The sequence below is a fragment of the Lepidothrix coronata genome, unplaced genomic scaffold (assembly GCF_001604755.1).
Source record: "Lepidothrix coronata isolate B3197 unplaced genomic scaffold, Lepidothrix_coronata-1.0 Scaffold45, whole genome shotgun sequence".
Lineage (NCBI taxonomy): Eukaryota > Metazoa > Chordata > Aves > Passeriformes > Pipridae > Lepidothrix > Lepidothrix coronata.
Genome location: NW_016690225.1, coordinates 1579654 through 1591015, shown reverse-complemented (window position 1 = coordinate 1591015; position 11362 = coordinate 1579654).

Below are 11362 nucleotides of genomic sequence, written 5' to 3'. Positions count from 1 at the left end.
AATTTCTTTTTCTTGATATTTGGGTAACTTTAACTTGGATGGGCTGGAATTTGCTAAATCAATACTTTGTAAAATGTTTTCAAATTTTGCCACGTTCCATTATTTTCCAAAGTTTGCCAGTAAAACAGTGTTATTTTGGCCCCCTGAGAAGCATCATGGCATTTCTCCCATATACAGTCTCAAGGTATAAAAGAACTGAAGGTCCTTTTAATAAATGTGTCAGGTGGGTTTCAGAGCCTTCTTTCTGAAGTAAAATCCCTCCAAGGAACTTGTGAGAAGAGCTTGGGGAGCAAGCTTGGGGAGCAAAAGAACCCAGCTAAGCTTAGATATATTTTGCATTCATTTAGATGTTGACCGGCTGCTCAGAAGACAAGTGGCAAGTGCCCAGTGAAGGGAAACTGGTAACAAGTATTCTTTCTGTAACATCTCTTTGTTGGTTTTCCCTCCTCCCATACAGCTTGCGGTGCTAAAGCAAGAGGCTACACAGGATGCTTGAGCACCCAGAAGCAACAATTTGGCCAGTTTCCTAAACCCCAGCATCTGTAAAGTGTTTCCAGCACAGAGACCTCCAAGTTTCCAGTTTTGAAAGGAAGAGGGAGCTACATACAGAAGGACTGCTGGAACCAGCTCTTTCCATAAGCAGGTTGCACCCTTGAAAGGGAGCAAAGCTCCCTTGCTAGCTAGTTTGGACGAAGTTACCACACTGCCAAGAGGAACTGGTGAGGGTTTCTTCACACTTTGTTTTGAAATTTTAACCAGAGGTGCTGTGGCAATCACCAGCTGGCTGGCAGAGGCAATAACTGACTGTTCACTGAACTACACCACGAAAAATGTTAAAAATGTCTTGACATAAGGATGGCTAGTGCATTTTAGATATCCTTACAACTTCAGATAGGGATTTGCAGCCCTTGTGAAGACCTATGAAATCTAATGAAAATGTAACCTTTTCCAGGGAATGTGTTTGGTTGACTTTTTTCTCCCTAGTGTTAGGGATTTAACGTTATTACATTTCCTTCTTTTTTTATTTTTAGACAGAATGCTAAATTCTCTGAAGTTTACAGAAACTTCAACACTGTAATTAAATTTTACCCCTTTAGGACTTCATCTGGACGAGGAAAAAAAGGAGGTCTTGTCTGTTTGAATTCACACAAAGGATTCTAATGATCCTAGTGCTTTTGACACTGAGAGTTAAGGCAAAGACATAGCCACCTCCAATATCTTCAAAATTTGGAGTGAAAAAATTAAAAAATGAACATTTGTAACATTATGGGCAGATGGCAAAGCACTGAACACCATCTCAGATAAAGGGAGCAAAGAAGAGACTCTGAGGAAGAATGCCACTTTTTCATCCTAGGCTATGTGTCCTTGATGGTATAAAATACATGGGCAAGAGCTGAAGGCGGAGGAATTGTCATAGCAGTGGTATTACCATTTCCCAACTATATCCAAGTATTTACTCACCTGGTTCTTCCACCACAGACATCTGTGCCTCAACAGAAAGGCAGACATTCCACTGCCTTTTCAGAGCCCAGGAATGATGCTGCAAAAGGCCACAAATAGGAACAAAAGTAGGAACAGCTTCACCTTTCTTATTATGTCCAGTTGCACAGGAAGGGAATATTCTGTTAACATGGAGCAAATACAGTAAAGAGTTGAAACAGCGAAATGCACTCCACACTATTAGCCAATATTCCCAGAGTGCTTTATTGATGCAAAAAACCTCCAAACACCCAAACTAAAAAGAACTTATTTCCAATACCTGATGGGATGAATCACCTTTCTCTCCCTCCTCACCCCCAATTTCTCTTCCAAGAAAACTGAAGCTTTAACAGTTTTTCCCCAGAAATAAATAGAATTTTATGGCAGAACCAGAAATAAAATTAGGTCTTCCTAATGCCTCTATTCCCTACTCCGAGAGCAGCAGGAACTAATTGCGATTCTACTCTTCAGGCATTGCCATAGAATTATCTGTCTTTTTCTGTCTTTTTCTTTTTTGACTGAGCATGTACAAGCATATGTAAGAATCAAAAAAACTTCACAGGGAACTGTTTCCCAGGTAATCTGCACCTAGGATTTCTTCTCACCCAGGTAGCTTCGCTCAAGCCTCCTTTTGCTCCGTATGTTCTCTCCCCATGGCACAGCAACGCAGAGTCTCTGCGCAGCACTGTGGAAGATGAACTGCTGCGGTTACTCAAATGACTTGTTTGCAATTTTTAGGTACCCTCAGAGAGCAGGGAAAGTTCAAAGAAAGTGAACCTATTGCCTGTAGCCCTTCACATTTAAACTGTGCATGAGGAAGCCCTGGGCCTGATGAGAGGACCTACAGTATACTCCAGCTGCTTCAAATACAGTAGCAACATCAAGAGTAGAAAATGCAAATACTGATTTTTTTCCCTGCCCCTTCAAAAATAACTTTTTTCACAAGCTCACTTTTACCACATGTAAGTTGAGCTTTTTTCTTGGTTCTTGGGAACGAAGGGTAACCTTGTAATTTGAGTAAGAGGAAGCCTGGAACTGTGCTCTCCCCAGAGATCTGCAAAGGTGTAACAACCGAGCTATTGTGCCTCTCTTGCTCTTGGGAGAGGGAATATACAGCTTCACTCCTTTCTGCAGGCACTGAGCTAGAGAGTCTGGTCAGGAAAGCAGTGGGAGCCAGAATGAATTCTAGTCCCCTTGGCCTTCCAGTTGTTGCTAACAACAGGAAGCATGAGGTGAGCATGTTGCTTCTTGCCTGGAAGCACAATGCCCCTTTCTAGACTGGGATAAAAACATGTTACAGGCATATATAGTGATAGGTATATACTGACATATGCCTACACGCTGACAACCTTACCAAATCTAATGTAGCAATGACAGCAACCATGTTGAGTTAAATGTCAGGCTGGGCTCCTTCTCCTTAGTGCATCAGTCAGCTGATTAAGAGACAGCCTGGGCTTTTATGGACCAGGCTTGTCAAACAAACATTACATATGCACTACCATTATACCTTTATAATCCAGCTCTGTCAAACGCAAACCAGACTTGGACACAGCCAGAATTCACATTTGAATAACACTGGATTAATTGAAGAAACACTTAAGAAGGAGATATGAAGGAAGCTGCTGATTAGTTAAGGGGTTTCTTTCAATTTTTTTAAAATTAATATTTTGAGACTTCATTTTGCTTTAGGATAGCATGATATGAGTACTGCACCCCCAAGGTATGTTAATAAATCACACAGTCAGAATCAGTATTTGCTTTCAATAGATACATAGGAGCACAGAACTACAGTACGAAAGGAAAGAGCTTCATTTCCTCTTAAAGTAGCCTATGGAAGTTCCTGCACAGTGCTGCTCCCAGCCCAGGAGATCTCTCATGGACCTACATGATTTTGATTTTTCCTAATGATTTAAAGCATATTTTCAAGAAGACTCTGCCTGCCTAGGACTTCATTATGATCTAAATTTAATCTAATGATCTAATTCCCTAAAGTTACTATTCATCTCAGCTTTTATTTCTCTGATTCCAATAAAGATTCTATGTTTTTTCCTTAACTAGAAAAATATGGGAGAAACAAATGATCCATCATTGCATATGGGAGATCCATTTAGCCATGCAGAATGGGTAAAAATTCCTAAAAATTTCCTACTCACAAACTCTGCAATGATTTCTCACATGTGCAAAGAACTGCAAAGCAGTGGGTTGGGGAACAGGATGGGATGGGAAAAGGGACAGGGATGACGATGACACAGGAAAAAAGAACCACCTTCATCTGTAATGCACTAATAAGTTGTCAATAAATTATTTCCTGATCACTGAAATAATGGTTTCTAAATGGTGTGGGAATTAATTTAATTCTGCAGCAATTTGTGCTTTCACTTCATTTCTCAGAGACCTGGTCACTACTTTACTCTTGGCAGTTACTTTTTCCTGGAGCTGCAGTCTGCAGTGACTAAAAGCTCAGGCAAGCCTTACAAAAGATGCAGAACTCTTGCCTTAAGTCTGCATTATGACTAATTCAGTTGCTCACAACTTTATCTGTTTCCTTAGGAAGCAAACAGCTCATGGTTTATTGCACCACTCTGCCAAGAAGCAGACAGATTAAGTCTTCCTCACTTCATTTAAAAATTTAGGGGTTTATTAAGGGAAAAAATTATCAGGCTACAGAAGGAAAGTTTGCCTTTTGAGGAAAAGGAGTTCCATTTATTTCCAATAGGTAATTTTTCCAAATTCACAGACCCCTGTATGACCTATGGGAATGTTTGAGTAGAGACATAGACACAATCTGAAAAGAAAAAGAAAAAAAAAAAGAAGAGAGAGGGAAAAAAAGAGAAGATTGAAAAAGGAAAAAAGATATAGGTGAAAAATAGGGGGGAAAAACAGAAAGGAAAAAAAAAGGCAGGAAAAAAAAGAGGAGGAGAAAAAGATGTCACCTTCAAAACTCTCCATGTATAAGCTGCTCATCAGGGAATTCATGGAGAACTGGCGCTGTCCACACACGGAGAGAGCACAGCAATGAAGGGCATGGTGCAAGACCACCAGGCATAGATCTTTTCCTCTCAATTTTCCAAGGACTCCACATCAGGACAGCTGTCATTCAGAGAGTGCTCATTCACCTCCTTCCCGTCACTGCTCACTGCTGGAGTGACCTGCCAGGCAGGTGTCACTGCTGTGTCAGGCACAGTCGTGCTCCCTTCCCTCTGCCTGACCTGGCTCACTAGCAGTTGTTCCTGGTGGTATTTATGAGACACAGATGCCCTTCACACTCATTTCAAGAAGAAGCCTGCAGGTACTGCCACATCTATTGCTCCCCTGACCTACTTTTAGACACATGGTGTTATTTAACCCAGGACTTTTTTCTCTTCTGTTGACAGGTGCCTAGACAATGCAATCCTGGAACAGGAATGGGGTTTGTTTCTAGGCATGGGCCCAGCACTAATAGTTACTGATTTGAGTTTCCTTTGGCTACATCTGTCCATAGGCTGTAAACTTATGTTTGATGACGTTATTGTTTTGTTCACTTGATAATTACTCAGTATTACATAGGAGTTTCCCAGGCATACGTGACTTCCCTGCTTGCACAGTCTAGGAACTGAAGAAGTTTTGTCTTTCCAGCAAGACTTCTCTGCCTTCAGGGGAAATACAAGCCAACACCATCTACCTGCAGATGTTTTGATATGAAAGTCTTTGTGAGTTTTGAATACATGGACACAAGTGATGCTAAAAAGCATTGTACCTGGAAACAGATAACCAACAGGGAATTCTCTGTATCCAAATTGAAAGGAGTTTGGAACTCAAATCCTTTGTGCTAAAATTCGTGGGTTTAGAGTTTCAGAACTGGGAAATTAATCATGGCACAGATTATTGGACCCAAACCACATAATTTACCAGACTGGATACACCTGAAGCTTGAGCCTGGGGCCTAAGCAGCCTGAGAGACAGAGGTGCAAAATGCTCAGTGAATCAAGCAGGACTATATACTTGAGAAAAAACTTTACTGGCACTAAACTTCCTGATATCTAGTTCAATCAACACAGAGAAAAACGACAGAGTTAAAGCATTTATGTTCTAGTGAAGTTAAAAAAAATACACATTCAAGCGACTGATTGCCTGAGTCTTATTCTAGTAGAGCTTTTCTTTCTCTTTTCCAATGAAGGTCCCAAGTAAATTACAACAGACTTGAAACTCCAGAAACTCCAGAAAAAAATTTCTGGCAATCCAAGAGGTTTGGTTGAGTTATTCCAGCTTTATCCTGCTTGTTTAATCAGCAGAAGAATTTGGTCCTTCTTAAGAAAATATAAGAAAGTTGAAATAGGTTGAGCTTGCAAGTTGGAACAGATAAGGAAATAACAGAAATGACAGCAAGTCCAACCCCACTTAGTGTCTCCATGAATTTTGGAGTTCTCAAACAGGTTATATAACTTCATGTCAAGTAAAATATCTGATAAGAAAATAAATAAGAAAAAAAAGTATGAAATTTGTGTTTGATTCTGCTTTAACTTTCACTGCTGTAAATCTACTCCAGCCAAAAATCTGACATGTGTGACATAATACAGGAGAGTGTCCTGGAAAAACCTACACGTAACTCTTATAAATAAATAATGTACTTCAACATAATGACAAGGAAAAAAAATGAAATAAAAACTAACTGGAGTATATGCTAATCTGCACTTAGGAAAGTTCTTTTACTCCAGAATATTTCATGTTCCCAACACTCAAGACACTGTGAAATGAAAATATTCCCTTTTCTTAGCCTTAGAAACATTTCCTAAATATTTACCTGTGACATAGTCCATATAATTTTGTCTTTGCTTTATAAGAACAAATATAATACCATTTACTGATTGGATGGATGACAAAGAAAAAACAACAATTACCCAAAAATCCCTAAGGGGGAGTATAAGTTTTTAAGTATTTATTTCATTACAACATAAGTTGGAGTACATAAAATGCTTTACCTATATATACGTTAAAAATGAAACTGTTAATACATCAGTTACACATATAATTCACCTAAACTGTGAACAGTGTCTAAAGCATTTGCATTAGTTAATCTGTGAAAGTGGTAGCATTGACATTGTTATTTCATCATTTCACAAATTTATCCAAGGTTTATCCACTAAGGCTTAAAAGCAAAGCAAGAGACTCCTGCAAAAGGTAGCTTATGTGGTGGTTTATTGTGGTGGTTTGAAAAGCATTGCAGGTGTAAAATTATAAAACTATTATAAGACTACCAATATCACTGGTAGAAACTCAGTCTGTTTAAGAAATATTTGGAAAAGAACCTGGCCCTACAGTCACCACTGTCTCAAGAACCAATTCCAGTTTCCCTGCCCTGCTATTTGTTTGTTTCAACCAGATATACAGTAGATACTTTTGACTCTGAATTCATCTCTTCCCTCCTATCCCACTGTCTCACGGTCCCATTTCTTCCCATTGAGTTATTTATGAGTTAGACAGTCTCCAAAATAGTCTGCTGTTGTGGTTTAATGTCAGCTGGCAGTTCAGCCCCACACAGCCACTCACTCATTCCTCTCAGTAGTTTGGGGGAGAGAATCAGAAGGGGGAAAATGAGAAAACTCATGGGTTGAGATAAAGACAGTTTAATAGGTAAAGCAAAAGCTGCACCCACAAGCAAAGCAAAACAAGGAATTTATTCACTGTTTCCTATGGGCAGGCAGGTGTTCAGCCATCTCCAGGAAAGCAGAGCTTCAGCTCCATCGCTCCATAGCGATGACTTAGGAAGACAAACACCATCACTCGGAATGTCCCCCAGTTCTTTCTTCTTTCCCCAACTGCATATGCTGAGCATGACAACATATGGCCTGGGATATCCCTTTGATCAGTTGCAATCAGATGTCCCAGATGTGTCCCCTCACAACACCTTGTGTACCACCAGTCTCCTCACTGGTGGGGTGGGGTGAGGAGCAAAAAAGGCCTTGATTCTGTGAGCACTGCCCAGCAATAACAAAAACACCTCTGTATTAACAACCCTGTTTTCAGCACAAATCCAAAACACTGCCCCATAACAGCTATTGTGAGGAAAATTAACTACCTCAGCCAAAACCAGCAATCCTGCTGATTCTTAAAAGCAATGGATTCATTCCAGCAGCTCTCAGCATTCAACAGGCCAAAGCAAATGAAAAGTGTCTGATTATATGTTCTGACTGCAAAATTTTACTGAGCTTGTGTGTCAATCTCTGCTTTTAGTAGTAATATTGTGAAGTCAGAATAGTTACGGTAATCTAGTAAATGTGTGAAACTATCACAAATTTGCATTATATTATCTTGGAGTAGGAGTTGAGGCAGCAAACACGTAAAAATGTACTTTGCTACAACAGAACTCGGACTCATACTGATAACAGCCATACAGAACAGCCATACTGTTCTGTTACACCCAGTGCAAATCTGGTGCACGGAACAATAGCAGATAAAAAAAATTAATAAAATGCTTGTTACTACAACTGCTCAACAGTATCACCATTTCCTCTTGTGCTTTCTTAAGTCTCCCGGGGCAACGCTAAAGGGGAAAAAAAAAAGCCCAAAGATACGATTCAGTCTAAATCTTCTGGGTTCATTCACATAGAAAACACTACACATCAGTCCAGACACAAAGCACCAGTACTGCTGTTAAGCTTTGTGATAATGAAGGGTAACACATCTATGGAGCAGTCAATGGAATGCACACTGTAAATCAGGAAAAGCAATAGCCACTCATGAACAGTGGTAATTGGGATACAACACTGAGAGCCAATCAAACAGCACAGGAGAGTTACGGCTTTCATGTGAATAATTTATTCTTTTATCAATTAAATTTTACCAGGTACTTATTTACAAAGAAACTTTTTGTGGACAGAATTTACATCAGCTACTGCACAATTTTATTCATTACTAGGATATGATTAGCATCCTTCCCATGTTGCTTAACAGTGTTGGTTTTGATCAAATAGGGTTATTCTTTTGGCAATTATTTGTTTGGTTTAGTTTCCAAGTGTCAACAGAATTTGAACACATGCCTTTGCTACAATTAAAGATTTCTTTTTACAGAACTAGTTAATAGATGGAAATGGTAAGGTTCCATCTGTTATTAACATTTCGTTATTGAAGTTGAGACTTAGTTTTAGATTCAACGAAGGCTTTAGGCATTTCCATGTTAGGCACTACAATGCCTCTTTACCGAGACGGCACCCCTGAGAAGAATTCGAATTACCTGCTTGGCCTCCCAGTACAGTGCATGGAGTAGCTCACCTCGGACTGGTAACCCAAAATACAGAGCCTGTCTGCAAAAGCTTTCCAAAGAAAACTTGCCCAATTGTACAAACATTTGCTACATCTGTCCTGATTTACCCATCCAGGAGCTGGAGCCTGGAATTTACCCAGAACTCAATGTGGAGGAGCCTGTGTGTGCTTTTGGAGGATTTGCAAGAAGCTCACCCCTGAAAAAGAACCCAGGAAGTGGTTCCAATACAGTTCTTCTCAACAGTCATCTAGATCTGAAAATGCACACACGTGCGCGCGCGCACACATGAAGTGCAAGGCCTCACTTCAGCCCTTATTCAGCTCAAGGGAATTCAAGTCTAAATCCTCAAGCAGATGACCTCGAAAACAGGAGTATTCTAGGAAGGAAAAATTATTGCCTAAAAAATTAGAGCAGAAAAATTATCTCCTGCATGTCCCACTAAAATGGGAGGACTGGAAGATTCATGGAGAAGAAAGATGACAGAGCAAACTATGTCTCTCTGACTAGTCTCCAATTCGTCAGTGAGGATGAGGGTTTGAATTTACCTACCTTGATAATTTGTGAGATTTTTTAGCCAATTAACATACAATACAAAATGCATAAACATTTAGAGATCAGGGACTAGCTCCAAGAGGTCCTTTAGTCCATTGACAATGAGGCAGTGGAAGATGTGGATTGAACCTTTGAAGGCTAAGAAAGCACACACAGATCTCCATGTTCCCATGCAGAGTAGTATTCAGGCGACTCTAGATAAAACAGCTTTGTCTTTAAAGCAAAACATATGCAACTTGAGGGTGGCCTGGCCCTTTAATCTGTACCATAAAACCCTATTAGATCAGTGGCTTCTGGGTATCCCATCATCTAGTTTCAAAGGAGTTGAGGTGGTTCTTAGGTAGGTGTGGAACTGCTCCGAGGTGGGCAGTTCTGAGTGAGTGGAGGAGAACTGCTCAGCACCTCTACATGTCAAAGGGACAGTTGTGGCTAGGTTTAAATTAAACTGAAGAGTTCTGGGATGATAATTTTGGTCTTCAAATGCCTGAAGATTACCTAAATTCTGGTTTTTGTGCCCAAGTTTGGTGGGGTTGTTTGGGTGAAGATATAATTGGGGGAAAAAACAACTCTCAGTAAATCTGCCTAAGGCTTACCAGGGAGGAAACAGAGGCCACAGAGTAGGAAATCTGGCTAGAAACATGCCTCTGTTGTCAATCATCAGGTTGTGACTATGCAGAGTGTACAAAGGAAACAGGTTTGATAGACAGCTGCTAATGAAGCCCAGACTGCCTCCATTGGCACTGTGTAAACAGTGAAAGCAGGTAAGCACTTGATTCAACCCTTTCTAAAAATAGGAGCTAGCAAAAATACAAATCACTGCAGGTTCATTGAATGCTTAGTACTGTAGAACTTATGTCCAAATGTATTTCTTCACAGTGTACAGCAACAAATACTGGAAGAAAGTATATGGTTCATTCTTTCACGAAAGTTTGCAGCTATTTTCACAGCTTAAATCATGGAGACTTCCCAAAACCTGTTTAAAAGCATTTTCATGCATTAGCAGGAATGAAAGTGCTTAATTAATGCTTAATTAATAGGAATGCAAAAGCTGGCTTAATGCCTCGTTATGCTGTAGTATAGGAACTATACTACGTAATACTTTGAACTATGAAATTGTATTGTATTGCAAGATAAAACAGACATTTCCTTGTGTGTGTTCCTGGTGACTCTACTATTTCAAAATCTGGCCTAGCACTTATGCTAAGTTTAAGTATGCACCTAAGTGTTTCACTACCCAGCTTGAAATACTTTCTATAGTTAACATAAAAATTATGCCGAAGGCAAACACATACTTTTTCTTTCCTGCTCAAGCTACAATGCTGTAATTTAATTTAGAGTCAACATTTCCAAGGATTCTTGTCTGAGAATTAAATCCAACACGCCATGAATAGTATTAAATTCCATGGCACCAACCTGTACTGAGGCTAAGATAAACATCACACTCTGCAGGCCTACAGCTCCTGCCCGGCTGATGCTTTAATTAGTTCACTAGGGAATAGGCTCACTAGGCTAAGAACTTCTAGGACTGGACCACTGTTTTCTATAGCATGGCTAACCAGATCAACTGTGTTAAAACCCTGTGCAAGACAGAAGGAGAAAAGAAAAAAAAATTAAGTGAACAAAAGAAGTATCTACAAACCTCACTACTCTCTTTTGTAAAGATGGTGTCTCTTAGGACAGAGCCTGCTGTCTTCCTTTGGAACTAGCAATTACATATAAGAATGCTAAAGTCCTGTTTAACAAAAACATCTTAATAAAACATAAAAAAATCTGCTTTCTTTGATGTAAGGTCCCTATGTCTTTCTAAAATATGAATCTATACAAGAACTTTGAGTAAAAACAATTCTCTTCCACAGTCCATGCCAGTTCCACACTGAGTATACAGTGATGTACTAGCAAAAACACAAGTTCCTTTTTTCAGAAAAGATTTCTCAGTGATTTACCATAAAGCTAAAACAATTGCCTTGACTGCTGATTTTTTTTCAATATAAAATGTATAAAATAAATGCATGTGTCCTTTTCAATATAGTCTGTCTATGTAGACAATTTACTCTTTTCCAGTTCTGAGTAACATGACAACTTTCCACAGGC